Source organism: Colossoma macropomum, unplaced genomic scaffold (assembly GCF_904425465.1).
Source record: "Colossoma macropomum unplaced genomic scaffold, Colossoma_macropomum, whole genome shotgun sequence".
Classification (NCBI taxonomy): Eukaryota; Metazoa; Chordata; class Actinopteri; order Characiformes; family Serrasalmidae; genus Colossoma; species Colossoma macropomum.
Genome location: NW_023494801.1, coordinates 25,476,913 through 25,496,072, shown reverse-complemented (window position 1 = coordinate 25,496,072; position 19,160 = coordinate 25,476,913). Strand labels below are relative to the sequence as shown.

Genomic DNA, 19,160 nt, shown 5'->3' with positions numbered 1-19,160 from the left:
GTTGGGAGGCAAAAGTGAATACTGTATGACATCTCATGATATTGATGTTGCAATACTGTGGATACAATGATAAGCCCAAAACCAGCTGACCACAAACAGACAGATGTGATCTCATAATGAGAACATCTGGGGACAGCCATGGAAAATATTTGGCTAAATGTGGGTAGGGAATGTGGTCTTCTTAGTGTGGGAACAAACTGAGTGTGGAATTTCAAAACCACTCTAACGTCTCTTGGAGGTGGAGCTCAAAGTTGAGGGCAATGGTCAGTATCGTCCAACAGACAGTAAGTCTGTCGTTAGCCCATGGATGTTACATAAGTTAGCATGGCTGGAAAGTCTACCTAAAAACCTCTGTTCTGTAAGCTAATGATAGTGTTTTGCTACCTAGTTTGTTTTGCTTGTTTAAGCAATTGTACTCCAAAGTTAAGAGCACCGACTAGAGGAATTTCTGCCTTGTTTGTGGTGGATTTTGCTTACATCCCAGATAAATAGCTCTTAAAATATAGATATGTATTACTTTTTGCACAGTAATGTATTGTCACAAGTTTGGAATCACTTTTCGAAAGTGCTTTCAAAATAATAATAAGCCATATTCTATGCAGAAAGATGTGTAAACAGTTATTCTAATTTGCTAATCCTGGCCATCTTTACAGGTTTCAAAAAATGAGTTCCAAAGCTGTAAAAGTTAAGACATTTAATAGTCACATCATCAGTTAAGTCTAAGCTTTTGATTGGCACTATCTGCACTTTCTCACTTACCTTTTGAGTGAGACATCCCTCACATTTCATCAGACATCTTATCAGGTGTCTTAGATACTTTTTTTAATGAGCTGAGCACCCATCCTGCAGTACACACAAATTTGATTGTGATTGAGTTTCTCATCACAGGTGGATAATTTCCAGTGTCAGTCATTTCAAGTGCCTGGTGGGGTGCCTCCACAACCCCCTCCACCACTCCCCTCCACCTATCCCACTGGGTGCAAAGCTGCTGTATCCAAAAAACTGCTTTGAAAACAGAATTTAAGGCCGCTCTCCGCAGCGTGAGCATGTGCTACTTGTGATTTCCCTATCGCTTTCGCTTATCAGTGGGTCATTGCTGAAAACACGCTTTAATTATTCATCACATACAGAAGTTTGCATAAAATATGGCCTACTTTTTACACGCTAACCTGAGGACTCTGGCCCCCCAGTGCTGTAAGTGAGCTCATAACCGGGTAGCAGTGGTCACTGTGAGTGCAAACCTCATTTCTTATTAAAGTTAAAGATGGGTCACAGTCCCTGTGGAAAGGCAGAAGGAAGCTCCTGTAAGTTAATCAGAATGGCTTTAATCTCTGAATGACCAGAACTGTGTTTTAAGAGATAATGAAAGACAGTGTTTGCATAGGGTTGAATGGAAAAGTGGTAAAGGCTTTCCGTCTTCTTTTAGTGGCCAATGGCCCCACTGAAAGTCTGGTTGACCCATTAAGTGCTCCTGTCGTGTTGCTCCAAACACCTCATTTGCTGTACAATACAAAAATACAATGTAAGACAAGGAGAACACAAACTACAGTTTTCACATAACTGGTTATGCCACCATGCTAAATTGCCCCTAGGTGTGAGTGTGTGTGTGAATGTGTTTGTCTGTCTGTCTGCCCTGCGATGGACTGGCGACCTGTCCAGGGTGTATCCTGCCTTCCGCCCAATGACAGCTGGGATAGGCTCCAGCACCCCACCGCGACCCAGAAGGATAAGCGGTTTAGATGATGGATGGATGGATGGATGGTTATGCCACAACTACAGCCAAATGCCTCCTATAACTGGAGGTCAGTCTTTCACATCACCATGGATGTGTTGTGCTTTTGGCTCACTCTTCTGTGCAGCCACACTGGAGGGTCTCCGAGTATGAACTGCCCATTTAAGGTCCTACCATAGCATTTCAATGTGGTTAAGTCAGGACTTGGCCACCCCAAACACAATTAGGCTACTAATTATGATTTTTAGCCATTAACCCTCTGGGGTCTAAGGGCATTTTCTCGATTTTTGCATATCCTCATAAATTTGCATTCAACGGCACTTGCATATAACATGATATGCATATGTTTCATGTCAAAATGTTCAGATATCGTTGTTGCTCCTTTTCAAAACCACTGCAGCTGTAAACTCTGTACACACCATTTCACATATGTCTCCAATGTCGAATGAATGAAGAATGAAGGGTTTTTGACACGATGGGTCAGTCCTTAATGATTTCCTGAGTGTCCAATGGTCAGTTTCACACCAATGTAGGTAGACACACAAATCCACCAATTATGCACTGTGAGAGGCAGATGATGTGTTTTCTAGCCCTCTTTAAGGCCTCATAACTCCAGATGTGAGTCATGTGTGAGTATGATCTGGTGATATGGTGGAATGGAAAGGGCGACTCTACAGATTCAGGAAATGTTTGAACTGTACATCTATGCTGTATTACCTTAAAGATAGAGAAACATATCATAACTGTCCAAAGAAAAGTATGTAAAGAATCTACATTTTTATTTATCTACATCATTTGAGCTCAGCAGCTGTCCTTTACATTGATTAAAAATTTCATGATTATTGGACCAATAAAAATGCTCTAAAAATCATTTGGAATAAAATCTCTTTACTTTAACTTACATTAAAAGGTAAGAAGGTTTTAGCCCTCTCCTGTAAAGTTAGCATGGAGATGCTTGTTTTTCTTTGGATGGTGACGATATGTAGAAACATCGAATTTGACATAAGGGTGAGTTTGTGGACCCCAGAGGGTTAACCTGATATAGATATCAGACACTTTATGTACAAGTGGGCGGAGGATCTGAGGCTAAGATTAACTTAATCCCACCGCTGTTGATAACCAACACCAGATGTCTGATGACTCCACCTTGATTTCATGTTGAAAGAATAGAAGGTGAATGTTTCACTTACCTCCTCTGGTGTGACTCATAGTAAATAGCTTGGCCATTTGGTGACTCAGTTCAGTGATGTAACTTGGATTTTAAGAACAAGTGCAAATAAATGAATATCCACACTACACAAATATTTTCTTCAATGACAATATTATTTGATTGTTGCTATGCATGAGACAAATTGGTTCTCTAATGTAGGCTAATGGTTGAAGGATGTTGTCGAGTTATCATGTCTTTCTATGTGGTTAATTTGTGAAAGTAGCAATATAAGGGGTGCATTTAAGACATTAGGGTGTATGGTCAATAGGCCCCCCTCACATTATGGGCCTTAATACGACTGCCCTATCTATGCCACTGACGTTAGGGTCAGACCAGTAAGGTTCTACCACTACCTTTCAGTTTCACTCTAAAATCCAATTGGATCCAGACTTTAATGGAGGAATAATGATAGCAGCACACAAGGCTGAAATGTTCACCACACATCTTCAGCTCAAGCCCTCCAGCAAAATTAGAAGAAACCAAATTCAGAATCTAACGTTACAATCAGCTGAGCGTGGACGCTCATTGAACAGCTGCTGTTTGATGTTTTTTTATCTTTCTCGCACAAATCGTCTGAAGTTAGATGCCATGTTGCAGTCAGTGAGCTGTGTGAATTAGACGTGGTGAAGAAAGCATCACAGCAGCTGCAAGAGGAAACGGCTCAGTGGGGTGTTGGACCAAGCAGATGGACCTTAAAGCGATGGTCCGGCTAAGAATCAAATGTACATTTTTCCCTTACGCCTAATGTTTGGTTTCTGAAGTCTGCTTCTTTAGTTTTGCCCTGGAGGCTAACATTGCTAGCAAGCCATGGAAGTTTACACCCCACCAATCAGCGTTATGTCATCAAGCTTACTTTAAACCGAGTTTTAAAGTTATTTGTCCGTAAAAATGGATAAAAACTTGAATTTTATCTATACTTTTCCTTTCAGTTTTATGCTAACTATCTAACTTGGTGGTTGTCAGCTTCCATTGCTTCTTAGCTCCATTGGCCTCATAGCTCCATTTCAAAACTAATGGAGCAAACTTCACACAACAAACATTAGGAGGGTACAACTTAAATAAAATATTAAATATTAAAAACTAATTCTGAAACAGTTAAAAGTATATCACCGATATGCTTCTGACTATCTCTCTTTTGTGGAAACATATCATGCTATCAAATATATGATAATCATTTCAAATATCATGATAATAGAAATAACTACCAATATTATGTTCTCTTTCACCTGACACATGACTTTTTAAATGCTTTCCCTGTTTTTTAACAATTGTAAAATCATTGTAAAATATGTGAATAATACACAAAATTGCACTTCATTAAAGGCTTAACAAAGAGAACATTAACTAGTAACATGTACATGCTTTGAATACCACAGGAAACATCACATTGTATGTTTTTGCAAACATAACATTGCAAATCCCATTGGGACTGTAGCGGAAATCAACATCTTAGCTCAGAAAACAAAGGCTATAGCAAAGTGAATGAAGAGATTTCTGCATTATAGTCATATGTTCAAGATTTTCTGACTCTATCTGGATCTCAAACCAAAAAAAGTCTTATTTGAATATGCATTAGCTCACTGCACTGTCTTCAGATGTGACCAATGTTGAGCTCTCCACCGCCGCAGTATCCAACCCATCCCCTTGCTGAAGTGGCCAAATGGAGCAATGGTCATTAGCATATAAAATCAGTGCCCAAGAATAGGAGGGAAGAGGGAAAAGTATCTCTAAATTTAAGTGTGGAATGCTGGGGAAAATCAAAGAAACTGAGGGAAGAGAGTACAAGCTTGTCCAGAAGAAGGGTAACAGGTTGTTGACTTTGCCAGTCTCTCCTCTGCTACTGACCAGGTCATTTCAGCCATACTTAATGGCCATTTTGTCTGAAAATGAAATAAATGAAAGGGTGGTCTCTGATTTTTGCACAATACTGTAGGTGATTGTATTTGTCATAAGAGGCAATTGTGTTAATTTCTGTTGATTTTTGGCTAAATACTCCCTCAAGATTAAGCACCTCTTCGCGGGCCACTCCCACACACTTACACACTCGTTCTTTCATGCCCCCTCCAGTAAACACATACACATATACTCACACACTTTAACCCCCCCCTTTACCCCACCTACATACACACACATACATCTGCACACCCTGAATAGGCAGAAATCTCAGCAGAGGTAGAATGCTGGCCATGGTGCAATTCTTGTCGCAATCTGTTCCCAGCAGATGTGCGTCCATAGACAATGGGGCTGTGATGTATCGCAATAAGCAGAAATCCTGCTGCCTCCGGCCTCTCTGAGCCGCCGCTACTATTTTTTGGCTATAATTAGCTGCTCAGGGAAGCTTTCAGTCAAATAAAGACCGCGGACTCTGAGTCTTCCTCGAGTGGAGAGCGAGAGAGGGCGGCCGGCCCGTGAGGATTTGTCATGGGCTGCTTCTTACTAAATTTAAGAATAAAAATAAACCAGAGTGATCTGAAGGCCGTGGAGTTAGTCTTTCCCCTCTGAAGGAGCTCAGGGCTGGGTGGAAGGCTCAATGCGCCGCTCCAAGGCTTGTTTCGAAGATGGTTTGTGGCAGGGCAGCACGGCCTCTGCTCCCCGAACAAGCTGTGCTCATGGCTGTGTTTGTTTTTGCACTTTTTTAAGGACTTTGTAGGAAAACCAGAGGAAAACCTACAATGATGGTCCTCATTTTTGCTCCGTGTTGTGTTAGTTTAAAACTGCAAAAGCCTAAACAGCTTTTTGGTTATTCAGGTTAAGATTAACAGCAGGGTTAGGGTTAGGTTTAGGCTTGTTATTAGATATTTTTAGTTACACATCATCAAAACTTTGTTGCTATTTTTGTATGTTTTTATTAAAAATACCAACCCTTCACACTGCATGATGAATGGAGCAATAGAAAAATTACAATTCAATACAAAATTACTATAACTTTAACTACACTGATGTGCATCCTGTCAAGGTACAATGTAGAAGAAGGTTTGTTGTGACAGTAACAACATCTATAATATATAGTGGAGATATTATTATTTCATATAGATACTTACATACAATGCATATGGAACATATTAGTTACTTACATACATATAAAACATAGAAAACCTTATTTCTCCAAAATGGTAACTTTACAGGAGAACGAAAACACCTACTTTACTGTTAATGTAAGTCAGTGGAACCAGACTTTTTCCGGTGGAACGAGACATTGTATTGTATATGTACAATACAAATGTAAAATATTATAATAAGTAGGTATGTAGCTTTATATGGTAGGTATGTAGCTTTATGTCTATATGTATATGCTTATTCTCAGCACTGCAATAACACTGACGTGGTGGTGGTGTGTTAGTGTGTGTTGTGCTGGTACGAGTGGATCAGACACAGCAGTGCTGCTGGATTTTTTAAACACTGTGTCCACTCACTGTCCACTTTGTTAGATGCACCTGCGTTGTTGGTCCAACCTGTAGATGTAAAGCCAGAGATGATAGCTCATCTCTTGCTGTACAGTATGAGCTAATCATCCTCTAGTCCTTCATTGGTGGTCACAGGACGCTGCCCACAGGACGCTGTTGATTGGATATTTTTGGTTGGAGGGCTATTCTCAGTCCAGCAGTGACACTGAGGTGTTTAAAAACTCCAGCAGCGCTGCTGTGTCTGATCCACTCAGACCAGCGCAACACACCACCACCACGTCAGTGTTACTGCAGTGCTGAGAATGATCCACCACTCAAATAGTACCTGCTCTGTGAGGGTCCATGGGGGTCCTGACCACTGAAGAACAGGGTAAAAGGGGGCTAACAAAGTATGTATATAGATAGATAGATAGATAGATAGATAGATAGATAGATAGATAGATAGATAGATGTATATATGTATGCAAATCATATAGGGCATATTATAGGTACATATAGGCACTTACATCTATAGGATGTATGACCCCACACCCTGACACTGACAAAAACAAACATTTGTGTGTGGGGGGTGGGGGGGTGTTTCTGATGAGCAGCGGGAGTCTGTGGTGTGAACACAACATCCTGCTTTTAAACCGCTGTGCGGTGCGTGGGGCTAATTAATAGTTTGGCCGTTTGCCAGGCAGCGGAACGGTGGCCAGGTGTTGGAGGGCATCCGGCTGGTGGAAAGCGGGACTGAATGTGCACCAGGCCAACCTCCCCCTCATTAGCACCTTCATTTGAGAAACAGGGCTAATGAAAACTGTAAAAGTGTCACATTTTCAGCAGTTTAGCCGTAATTGCGCGTTCAAAATAAAAGCTTTTCAATGCAATTCTGCTCTTTTGTCTTTTTAACCCTTAGATGTTGTGAGCTGTTGTTTATATTTGGTGTACTGCTGAAAGGGAATTACGTAATTGCATATTCTTTACAATGAACTACAATCTACATTTGATTTACATTCTGTGTCAATGGCTTTCAGTCTGTACCATTTGTTTTCATGTCAAGCAAAGACACAAACACAGCAAAAATGTGGCTTTTCTTCCACAAAATAAATTCTACTGACACAATAACTTTATATCAAGCTCATGTCCTCTTGTACTTACAAGCCTAAATGTGGTACGGATTAAAAGTTTATAGTCTCTCAGGGTTTTTATAGCCTAATACATCCAGTTCTGTGTTTACTGAGTGCTAGCTCATTAGCTCAGTTTATTTAGGGATGTGTAATACTTGATGTTCCTTTCTAAAATGACAAGATGATCATCTAGAACACAAAAACCATGATTAGCTTGCGGCTAGCGATTCAGGATTCTGTCGGCTATGTCTGTGGTGCAGTAAATAGCAAGTAATAGTGCATTTTGTTACTCCTGATTTAAATTCTGGGGATGTTTCCCTTCATTCTGAAATCTGCCAGTGTTGCACTTTGGGGCTTTATTTTCTAAAATGTAACCTCAAAGGTTGATGAAAAAGCGATGCTTTGAATGTACTTGTCTTAAATAGCTTACATAAATTCAATTACACATTGCTGACTTTCAGTTTACTAACATTTGGCAGTAATTGTGTTGATGTAACATACACTATATGGACACCTGACTGCCACACCTATAAGGTTTTGGACATCCCATTTCAAAACCATGCGCATTAATATGGAGTTGGTTCACACTTTGTACCTATAACAGCCTCCATTCTTCTGGGATGGCTTTTCACAAGAATTTGCAGTGCGTCTGTGGGAATTTATATCTGGCAAACTCAGATTCGTCCATCAAACTGCCATGATTCACCACTCCTGAGAATGTGCCCATTGTTCCTGAGTCCAGCGGTGGCTTGTTTTATACCATTCCAGCCAAAACTTGCATCGTGCATACTGATGTTAGGCTTGTGTGCAGCTGCTCGGCCATGGAAACCCATTTCATGAAGCTCCCAATGCACAGTTCTTGTGCTGATGTTGCTTCCAGAGGCAGTTTGAATCTCTGTAGTGAGCAGAGCAACAGCGATTTTTATGCTGTACATGGTTCAGCATTTGGCAGCTCTATTCTGTGAGCTTGCATGGTGTACCACACCTTGGCTGAGCTGATGTTGCTCCTATATGCATCCATTTCACAACAATAGCACTTACAGTTGGCAGGGGCAGATCTAGCAGGGCAAAAATTTTACAACCTGGCATCCGATGACAGTGCCATGTTTAAAGTCACTGAGCTCTTCGGTATGACCCAGTCTACTGCCAGTGTTTGTCTATGGAGATTGCATGGTAATGTGCTTGATTTTATACAGGTGTTAGCAATGAGTGTGGCTGAAACACCTGAACTCTATAAGTAGAAGGGGTGTCCACATACTTTTGGCCCTACAGTGTATATTATTCATGTGGAAATGGTTTACACATTTAACAAGTAAACTTAATGTAGCACTTTTTTTATTGCAGGTTCAAACTGAACAGGCTGATTTGAGAAAACTTTTCATACTTCACACTTACCTGGTAAATACCTCAAACATAGGGACTGTAAAAGAAAGTGTTACCTCAACTTCCAAAGACTTCTTGAAACAAATTCGATGGTGTGAGGCACCGACAGTTATTTCCAGTCATTGCAAAACATTTGATTTGAGATGGTACTACCCAACATATTGTCACTGTGGGAACCAAACTTTGTATCTACATTTTTATAATTGCTCTACAAGTTACTTGTCCTTGTATCTACCATTCTACCATATCTACCATGAGATTCTACAGGCTGTTAAGATCTGTGGCTTAATGTAGCATCACATAGAGCAAACATTCCACCCCACTAAAATAACCACCCCCTCTCATTCAGCCTTCATACTTGCACCGTAGTCATTTGTCGATGATGTTTACAGCCTCTCTATAAGCTAACTGGACTGGTTAATGTCCTCACTAGAAGAAGCTGGCTGGCTGGGCATATAGCAAGCAGGCTAACAGAACACTCCAATAATATTCTAACAGGCTGTGAGATTGTCACTGCTGAACATTAAATTGGTAAAGAGTGCAGATTCAATGCTGCCGAAAATCAAATGTATATGTAATTTATTACATAAATGTAATCCATTGTTATTGTGGAGTAGTAAAACCGAGATGTTGTGAGAAAATATTATGTTACCAGAATGTATGTTACAAGCATCAAGTATCCGTGTTTAAACTTAAGCTGCTTAAGCTAGATAAATGCGAACATCAACCACTGCTACCTTGGTGCTAACATAACATTGCAAATACCATTGCGACTCAGAAATTAACATGATAGACGTGGCCATTTGGTGGTTAGAAAGGCTATATGATTTCTGCATTTGTCTGTGTCTGGGTCTCAAACCAAAAAGTCTCATTTGAATATGCATAGTTTTACAGCACTGTCCTCAGTCTCAGCCATTGTTGAGCACACCACCACTACACAGTGTCCTCCCCTTTGCCCTTTCTAAGGTTTCAATGAGAGCAATGGTCATTAGCATACAACCTTGTAAGATGGAAAAATGACAGAAAACAGTAAAATAGGTCTCTTGTAAAGTAGCCAGTTTTAAAAAGGTTAAAAGACGTACTTTCGGTCTTTCATGTCAGCAGAGGAATTTCAGCAGGTGGAGGTTTACTTGATTTCTCTGTCCTCACGCAGACCTGATCTGTAAGGTTTTTCCCAGCCTGTGTTTCAGGCCACATTTCATGTGAAGCATCTCGGGAGATGAGGAAATTGTGGCCTAGTGGTCACATTCACATTGAGGGTTTTAGGAACCATATTTCGGCGACCTTAAGAGCTCGTCGTTATTCATCTCAGCGTGAAGAAGCGTGGCTGGCCATGGGGATAAAAAATCTCCAGCACGCCGTGACGAATGCTCTCTGATAACGGCGGAGGAATCCGCTGCTTCATATTTATCAGAAGCAAGGGGAAGCGCTCTTCAGGAAGGCCTTTACCACGGTGACTCCCGGACAGAGGAGCCTAGGACTCCAGCAGACTTCACAGCAGTCAAAGTCTGGTTCTGTTTATCCATTATTTGATGCAACAGCATAAGTCAAAACCAGGCTTGGGTTGCATCAGTTATTTTTGGATTCGCGATAAAGTTTTGTGTGACGTCTTTATTAAGTTCTTAGTTAACCAAAGTTAGTTTCAGACTGTGATTGAACCCAGCTACATGTTGTACGCATGCCTCAGAAGCAGTCATATAAGCTGTCTTGAGCTGTCATAACAGATTATGTTCAGTTACATGATACTACTAGTATGTTACCATTACAGTAAACCCCTTAAAATCCCAGGCTTATTACATACTAAGGCTTATTATTCAGTAACTAAAGAGACTTCAATGCAAACTGGCTGAGCTTTTCTTAGATTATAAGAGTGTTTAATAAAGCTTTTGGCCTGTCCATTGACCCTAAATATTTAAGGGCTTAACTCCAGATTATAGAAGCATCCTAACTGGACTAAATTTCCTAAATTTTGTCCTGCCTTCAGGACAACCCCAGCCGTGTCTTTACTTCTGTTTTAACCTTTCCTTTCCATTGTTTGCCATTCTACTACAAGAAAAATGATATTGTTTTAGGCAGATGTGACAGGCAGCATAACAAGGTCACTATAACTGGCATAATGGCGTCACATTTATTCATACTGAAGTGAAGACACGTTCTCCACCGTTCCCTCTCATTACCTGCGTGTGTTAATGTCAGCAAAAACATGTCTAATAAAACACTGCAGTGATGGTGGTGAATAATGAGAAGACTGAGCTGAACGTGTTATTAGGAGGAATAACGTTACCATGGCTGACTTAAAGCTTTGGGAAATGGAAACCAGGGAGCAACAACACCCCGTTCCACAGCATGAGGTGCAGTCACAATAAAACCCTTTTCCAACATCCATTTGATCACACTTTAGATTTGATTTGACTTTTTTAATCAGTACCTGTCAAGATAACTAACTTACATTTTTGATGTTTTTTTCCCAATTTTCTCCCCAATGTAGTCATTTCTAATTCCACCCACCAGTTAGGAGTACCCCATTCACGCGATACCACCAACGCTGGGAAGGTGAAAGCTAGCACAGGGTTCCTCCGAGACTTGTGAAGCCAGCCACTGCATGTTTTCGAACTGCCGCTAACGCAGTTGCTTGGTAACAGACATAACAGTTGATTATCAACCTTCATCAAGTAGTTTAGGATTTCGTGACTTAAGATGCTGGAAGATAAAATATGTTTAAATTAGGGTTTTGCTGCTGTCAGCACAAAACTTTGTATCTCCAAAATGGTAATTTTACAGGAGAAGGAAAAAACATTCCAACTTTGAATGAAAGTTAATGCAACTAGATTTCTGTTGGTCCATTCATCATAAAATCATTTTCAAAAAAGTTTTGTACTTATCATTATTTTACCCATAATAATGACACAACACTTTGAAGACCGTACCCCGCACTTATTCGGTTAATATCTAGAACCTGTTTGTAATTGAGGTGCAATTTAGCTAGACTGTCTCAGAACTTACCATCATGGTACCCAAAATAATTATCTAGCACTTTGGACTTTGCATTTCACACTTACCTTTCTCTTTACATTCACTTACATTTAAAGTTACTAATGTTTTTAATTCTTCTGTAAAGTTGCCGTTTTGGAGATGCAACAGTGACAACATGCGCTGCAGTAGTACTACATATTGATTACTTAGTACTCTTAAAAAAGTTGGTTCCTCAAGGGTTCTTCAGTAAAGACAGTGGTCCAATATATAATCATGAACACTCAAAGAAACATTTTCATGCTTAAAACGTTCTTTGCATGGAGGAACGGTTCTTCAGCCTGATGGAGAATATGTATATGGTTCTTTATAGAACCTTTTAAAAATATAGCACCAAAAAAGGGTTCTGCTATTGTCATGATGTCAAGCTTGTAACAGTAGAAAAACCCTGTTTAGTGCAATATAGAACCATGTACAACACATTCTCCACAATCTAATGAACCATGCAAATGGCCTGTAAGCATGCAAATGGCTCTTTGAGTGTTCATGGTTCTGTATAGAACATTATCTTTACTAAAGAACTCTTAAAGAAACATCTTCTTTAAGAGTGTATAATGTAAAACTGTAGTGCATGTTGACTATATTGAGACACAAGATGGAGGCGTGAGGGCAACAGCCTGGGAGATAAAAGAGGAATGTATCCCATTCTGCAAAGCCAGAGGGGGTCCAACTTGGCCCTGTGGAAGGCGCCAATGGGCAAAGCTTTCCCTCCCTCAGACCAGACAGGGGCACCCTGCCGCGTCTCTCTCTTTCTCTCGCTCTCCGTGGTGTGAGTCACTCGGGAGCCCGGCTGTTCCACCTACAGACACCTGCCTTCCTTCCTGGGTCTCCATTATGCTATGCTCTCTGAGCCATATGTGAGGCCTATCATCTTATTGCCGACTGAGAGACTTTGTCGACTCTCTCAAGAGCACTTCTTTCCATTCTTGTCTCCAGAGCAACGTGCACCGTGACTGGAGTGCGCTCTTCTAGCCAGCCCAATGCTCTTAGCATTTATAAACTGTGACTTTTGTGCTGAGCACAGATGAAACACACAATTAAGTGTCAATTAAGGCATGAACCACAGCTGACCAATGTCAAGAATACCTTTTCTTTAGTCACTCGTCCAGTATGGACGTATGGGTATGGGTAATACTGCTCCCCTCCATACAGCATTCGATTCCCTGCCCGGGAAAACACCACACTACTTCAATAAGAGTCCTTGGGCAAGACGCCTAACATTCACCTACCTCTGTAACATGGTTCTACTGTGAGTTGCTCTTGGTAAGAGCATAAGTTGGAAAGGAGTTTTGGTAACACTTCCTATGTGTCATGTATTCATAATGCTTTATTAATGCCTTCATATGGCATACGTAATATCTTAAAATGCCTGGTGTAAGCATGTGTAATTGCTTATAAGTACCTATAGTGACATGTATAACACTTAAAAACAAGACTAGCTTTGTAATGTGATGCTTCATAGTGATTTATAATATCTGTTCATAAACACATTGTAAACATTTGTTGGGTATAAATAAACACTTGGGAGATGGGAGAAGGTTTTGTATGGACTGAGAGAGCAAGGGCTGATTTTTGATGGGCACTGTTTCAGATTCTTTCTAAAAATAAATGATTAAAAAAACTTTTGTATGTAGTGTGAATTTGATAGAGTTTTGTTTTGGCTAACTAGAAATTGCAATGCTATGTTACTAAACTAAATGATTAGCAGTGCCGAGAACTTTGTTAGCCAGTAAATGACAACAGTAAATGGCAGCTGCCTTGTTGTAAACTAGTAAAAACTAGTATTAACTAAATACTATTACCAGTTAGATGTGAATGTCTTAAAGCCTGTATAGAGCGCTTATAATGCTCTATAAGGTATTATGTACTGAAATGAAATTTCCTTGACATTCAAAACACTTTTAAAACATTTAACTTAACTTAAAGCCTGTAATGATGATGAGGTACTACATTTTGTTCCAAGAATATGTCAATATGTCAGTTTCCATTGTGATTTGATGTGTGTTAGTTAACCATTTCTCAAAGCTGTCCTCGAGGATTTGCTGTTACCATCCAACACCTATGTTATCTAATCAGTCCTTCATTAAATTTAAACAGTTTTGCTGCTGATGAAATTGAACAAATCCAGTGAGAAGTCAGGAATCAAACCTGTGTTATTCTAACAGGATTCATCTGACCTACATAATAAATAACCACAAATAATATATAGCAAATAGGTAGTCCAACAAACATGTAACATTAAATGCTACATAACAACAGAAAACACATACATATTACATTGTCTTTTTATTTATTTATTGAAAGTAATTTTGATTTGAGGGACCAAATACTTTCTTCTGTGCTGGAGCTCATAAGATTCTAGTTACGCCTCTGGTATGAATATATGGAATATTCATTTTCAGCTTTGTTAGGTCACGTTCTGCGTTCATGCCATATGTGTTCAAGCATTTATGTCAAAGCAAAAGCAAAAGCACTGAGAAATCAAGTTATTAAAGGGGAAGAGTAGATTAAATGACTTGTAGCCAGTCTTTTGCTTTGGCATCAAAAGGTTAAAAAGGGAAAGAAATAGAGGGAAAAGGGGGGGAATTTGATATCTATAGAACTTCAGCTCTTTCCCTTCCTGCCTATGTCAAGTGTGTGTGTTTGTATGTGTGTGTGTGTGTGTGTGTGTGTGAGAGAGAGAGAGAGAGAGAGAAAGGGAGAGAGAATGAGGGTGAGATTGTAAGAGGAGATGCCGGAGAAGCCCAGCACTGCTGAATTAGGTAGAATCTATCCAATTATAAAACCTGATTAACTCTGTCAATTAAAGCATGATGGACGTCCTTTCAATCATTGGCCTCACTGCATAGAAATCGATGGCTCTGAGAGTGGGGTCTATAGTCAGCCTGCAGGATCGCTCCCCCCGGGGCACCTGCTGGCTCCGATAAAAAACTCAGCCTACTGATGCTCTGATAAGCTCAAGGAGCTTACACTCCAAACAAAGCGGGGGGGTGTGGAGAAGGGGGCGGCAGGACAAAGGTGCCTGTCACGCACTCGGCTCTGGGAGGACGGCTATTGAGCATGTGTAAGGTGTGCGGGGAGTGTTTGGGTGTGTAAGGTTGCCCTGGCCCGTGTCCCATCATCCGGATATCAGTCGCAGGTGATCGCAGTGGGAAAAGCAGTTTACCTGCCTTTTCTGCTGACTGCAAGCACTGTAGATGCTCCTTCAACAAAGTTCTTGACTCTGAGTGTTATTATTGTCAATTTGAATTGCTACTTATATGTAGTTACTTTGTAATTATGTAGTAGTTACATAAGCAATTACATTTACCTTCAAATTACATTGGGTATCAACACATTTGAGTCAAGAATTGACAAAAACAGCAAAAATGTAAACACTGCTTTCTTTGGCAAAACAAAACTACGCACAACAATAATATGTCAAGACATGAATGTGGAATGTGGCTTAAATCTAATACAGTAATATGAAATGTCAATGTTCCTGTAATAACTATGACTTCTAAGGGTTAACACTTTAAATGCCTTAAAATTGCTCTTCTTACATTGCGTTTAACTCTAGTTGTAGATATACACAACCTCAAGTGTTCTGTTGCTTTAATACAACAGCTGCAGGTCAAATATTATCTTACAGCAGTTATCTAAAGTGTTGATTCTGTTTTTTGTATGTGGTAAAGTAGAAAAGTAGGAACAAGTAGTCAATAAGTAGTCAAGCTACAACAGTAGCAACAACAGTTCTTGAGAAAAAATGTATTGTTATCACAATAACAACACAGCTAGAACTAGCTGTTGTATAAAAATGTAAGTTCATAGTAATTATTATAATGTTTAGGATGCTGGGACACAGTGGATTGGCCATTGACTGGTGGAGGGAGTTCATGTTGCCTATTAAAGTTTGCAAAAATATGATAATATAATAACATTTTCAGTGTTGGAAAAATTATATTTGGTGTGTATGATATCATCAGTTTTAGTAATAAACACTGTAATAAAGCACTAATTAATTTCCTTTGGTATGTCAACGGTTAGGTTAGTTTCATTGTGTCTTGTCATTATATTGTCAAAACAAACAGAAAAATGTCAGAATTGCAAAAAGGCATACAGAATTAAATCTAATCTGATAATGACTGTGTAATTACATGATAATTACATTATAATTAATACAGAAATGACAGTAATAACTCTAAACTTTGAAGAGTTAAACTGCTGGAGATGCTTTCATTTGCCACTCGCTCACACACAACCAATCAGTGCGCTGCATCTTAAATGAAAGCGGCGCTAAGCCTCGTCGCCGTGGCTGCGGGCTGCAGGCCGTTTCTGATGTTCATGCATTTCATTTTGGCTTATCCTTCCACGGCACCTGCAGTTTCTCTCTCTCTCTCTTTTCTTTTTTCTTTGTCATCACTTTCTCTCTGGCTCTATCTCCATTTCTCTTTCTCTTTGTGTCTCTCGCTCACACTTGCTACCAGATTGTAAGGCAGAGATCTTGCTAGGGTTTCACAGTGCTCCGGGGGGGCTCTATGTTCCTCACACACGGCACACACAAAAACACATTCGGTGCAGTATTGACAGGTGCATACGAGAACACACTACGTTTGCATCTCCTCTGGCCGATCGACAAGCTGTCAGAATCTCCTTGAGCTGATGCCATTCTTCTGAATAAGTCCCCCACCGCCCACCCACCCTTCCCCCCAGCTTGCTTTATCCTGCTATACTGGCAGATTTGTACACAAGAGGGTTTATGTACTGTGGCTTCATGCCACAGATGCTGTGCTCTTCATAAATCTCCAGTAGAAGTCATTAAACTCAAACCTATATGTGGCAACTCATACTTGCATACACCAAACAGCTGCTTCCTTGTTTCTACACTCTTTGTCCATTTTATCAGCTCCGCTTACCCTATAGGAGCACTTTGTAGTTCTACAAATACAGACTGTAGTCCATCTGTTGCTCGGCATACTTTGTTACCCTGTTCTTCAATGGTCAGGACCCCCAGAGGACCATCACAGAGCAGGTATTATTTAGGTGGTGAATCATGTTCAGCACTGCAGTAACTGCTGGAGTTCATCTAAGCGTCACTGCTGGACTGAGAATAGTCCACCAAACAAAAATATCCAGTGTAGATATTTTTAGTTAGTGGACTAGAGGATGACTAACACAAGCAGTAGAGCAGCAGATGAGCTACTTTATATCTACAAGGTGAACCAACAGGGTTGGAGTGTCTCAACGAGTGGACAGTAAGTGGACACAGTGTTTAAAAACTTCACCAGCATTGCTGTGTCTGATCCACTTGTACCAGCACAACATATCCTAACACATAACCACCACATCAGTGTCACTGCAGTGCTGAGAATGATCCACCACCCATGTAATACCTGCTCTGTAGTGGTCCTGTGGGAAGTCGTGGCCAATGAAGAACAGGGTGAATGAGGGCTAATAAAGTATGCACAGAAGGAGATTGACTATGTAAATATACTGTATTTTTATTTATAGTCAAAGTACTGTAAAATTGAATGGTCAGTACCCATTTTTTGAAGAAAAGGAGAATGATAGTGTTCTCGGATAGGACTCCACATTCCCAAGTAAAGCTGAATGGTACTAAAGACGTTAACCCCTTAAATGGCCAAAGATTTATTACGCATATCTATAACATATAAATAGCTCCACCAGTTTGCATTGAAGTCCTTGTAGTTACTCAGTAATAAGCCATATGAGTGTAATATGATTGGGATTTTAAGAGGTTAATGAAAAGAAAGTTAAACTTAACAAACTGATTGTGATGATGATGATGATGATGATGATGTCGACTTTGTGATTGAGGGTGTGATTGACAATTAGAACACAGTTTAATTAAAGTGACGCAGCTGTCAGAAGTGTAACTGGCAGCTCGCTTAATTGTCACAGTTGTTTTTGTTGTTGTTGTTATTGGCAGGGCTGGAAGATTTAGACTTTCTGTCATTGAATCCAAACAAACACAGATGTTTCTGTCTGTGGTGCATGTGCGCGTCCGCAAGTGCGTATTCACGTGCATGTGTGTTCTCCAATTGTTTGTACTTTTTAATTATTAATTGTGTTGTTTTTGTTTAACGTCTTTAATATAGCTCCAATTACATGGTGGCTTAAATTATTTTCAAAGGTCTTCATGGTTTTACGCTGAATTATTTATGCTAGCGAGGTCGATATTTAACCCTTTAAACTGCAGCCTTATTATTCAGTTATTACGCTTAAGACTTTGTATTCACAGCTGTAAATTATTCAGGAAGCACTACGGAGCTAATATGTGAGGAAAATGAGCCCTAAGGACTTCAACAAAGTCTAAGGAGGCGTTTGAAGCCGTACAGGCCGTGAAGGACTTCGACGGGTTAAATGTTAATTCCATTCATTATTCATAATAGTCGTGTGAAATGAGAATGATGTGAAATGGTTCACTGTAGAGAAACTAACCAGCTCAGGTTTATTTACAGTGGTGGGAGTGGAAACCACAATGTTTCCAACACAAATATAGCCATTTTATCTTAAAAAAAAAATGAGTTTTAGACCAAAACCTTCTCTCGTTCTCTCAAAACCATCATAAAACAATGTCTCAGACATCAAGCTGAGATATTAATAACCATTTCATGTAATAACTTTCTATGAGGGAGCTTTTAGAAGCTTCAGACTTCTGGTTCCTATCACCACCACTGTGAACAATTCTGAATGGAGCATTTTATTTCAAATCACTCTGAATGACTTTGATTACATCTCAATTCTGGATTCAAATGAATGGAATTTACTTGTAAAAAGAGAAGGGGAATTGACCATGCTCCACTTATAAATGTGTTCTTTTGTTGCTACTGTTGGATTGACAAGCTTTAAAGATGCTTTAAAGAATGAGAAACTTTAGTGCACAACTTTTTGTCAAAAGACCTACATTTTAAAGTGTTTTATTTGTTCAAAATGATATTTTGGACAGATCAGGTGCGGTTTTGTCGTCTAATCTCACCCAGCACAGCTACAGCAAGCATCTGTCATTGAATCATCTCCTGACTTTATAGAGGCTTGTGTGTCTTATTGTGTTTGCACTGGGATCGAAAGATTTCTCTTTCTCTCTGTCATTGTCGGTTAGTAGCTTTGTGAATAGTTATTGATACGTGATTGATACTTATTGTGCATTTTCTGTTAGCTGTAATGTTGGTACATGAGGCGTGTTTGATGAGGAAGATGTTCTTAGCAGGTCTCTGCAGTAATTTAGCTATCCTACTGTTGCTAGCATAAATTACTACAATAACCTAGCTAGCTAGCAACTTTAAAACAGT

General features: G+C 39.8%; 1 protein-coding gene across 1 annotated transcript in view; it reads left to right on the top strand.

The window, feature by feature from the left end:
• The window catches only part of unc5a (unc-5 netrin receptor A), a 157,623-nt gene that overhangs the window by 76,229 nt on the left and 62,234 nt on the right, over positions 1–19,160 (top strand). The gene's annotated exons all lie outside the window — the stretch shown is intronic.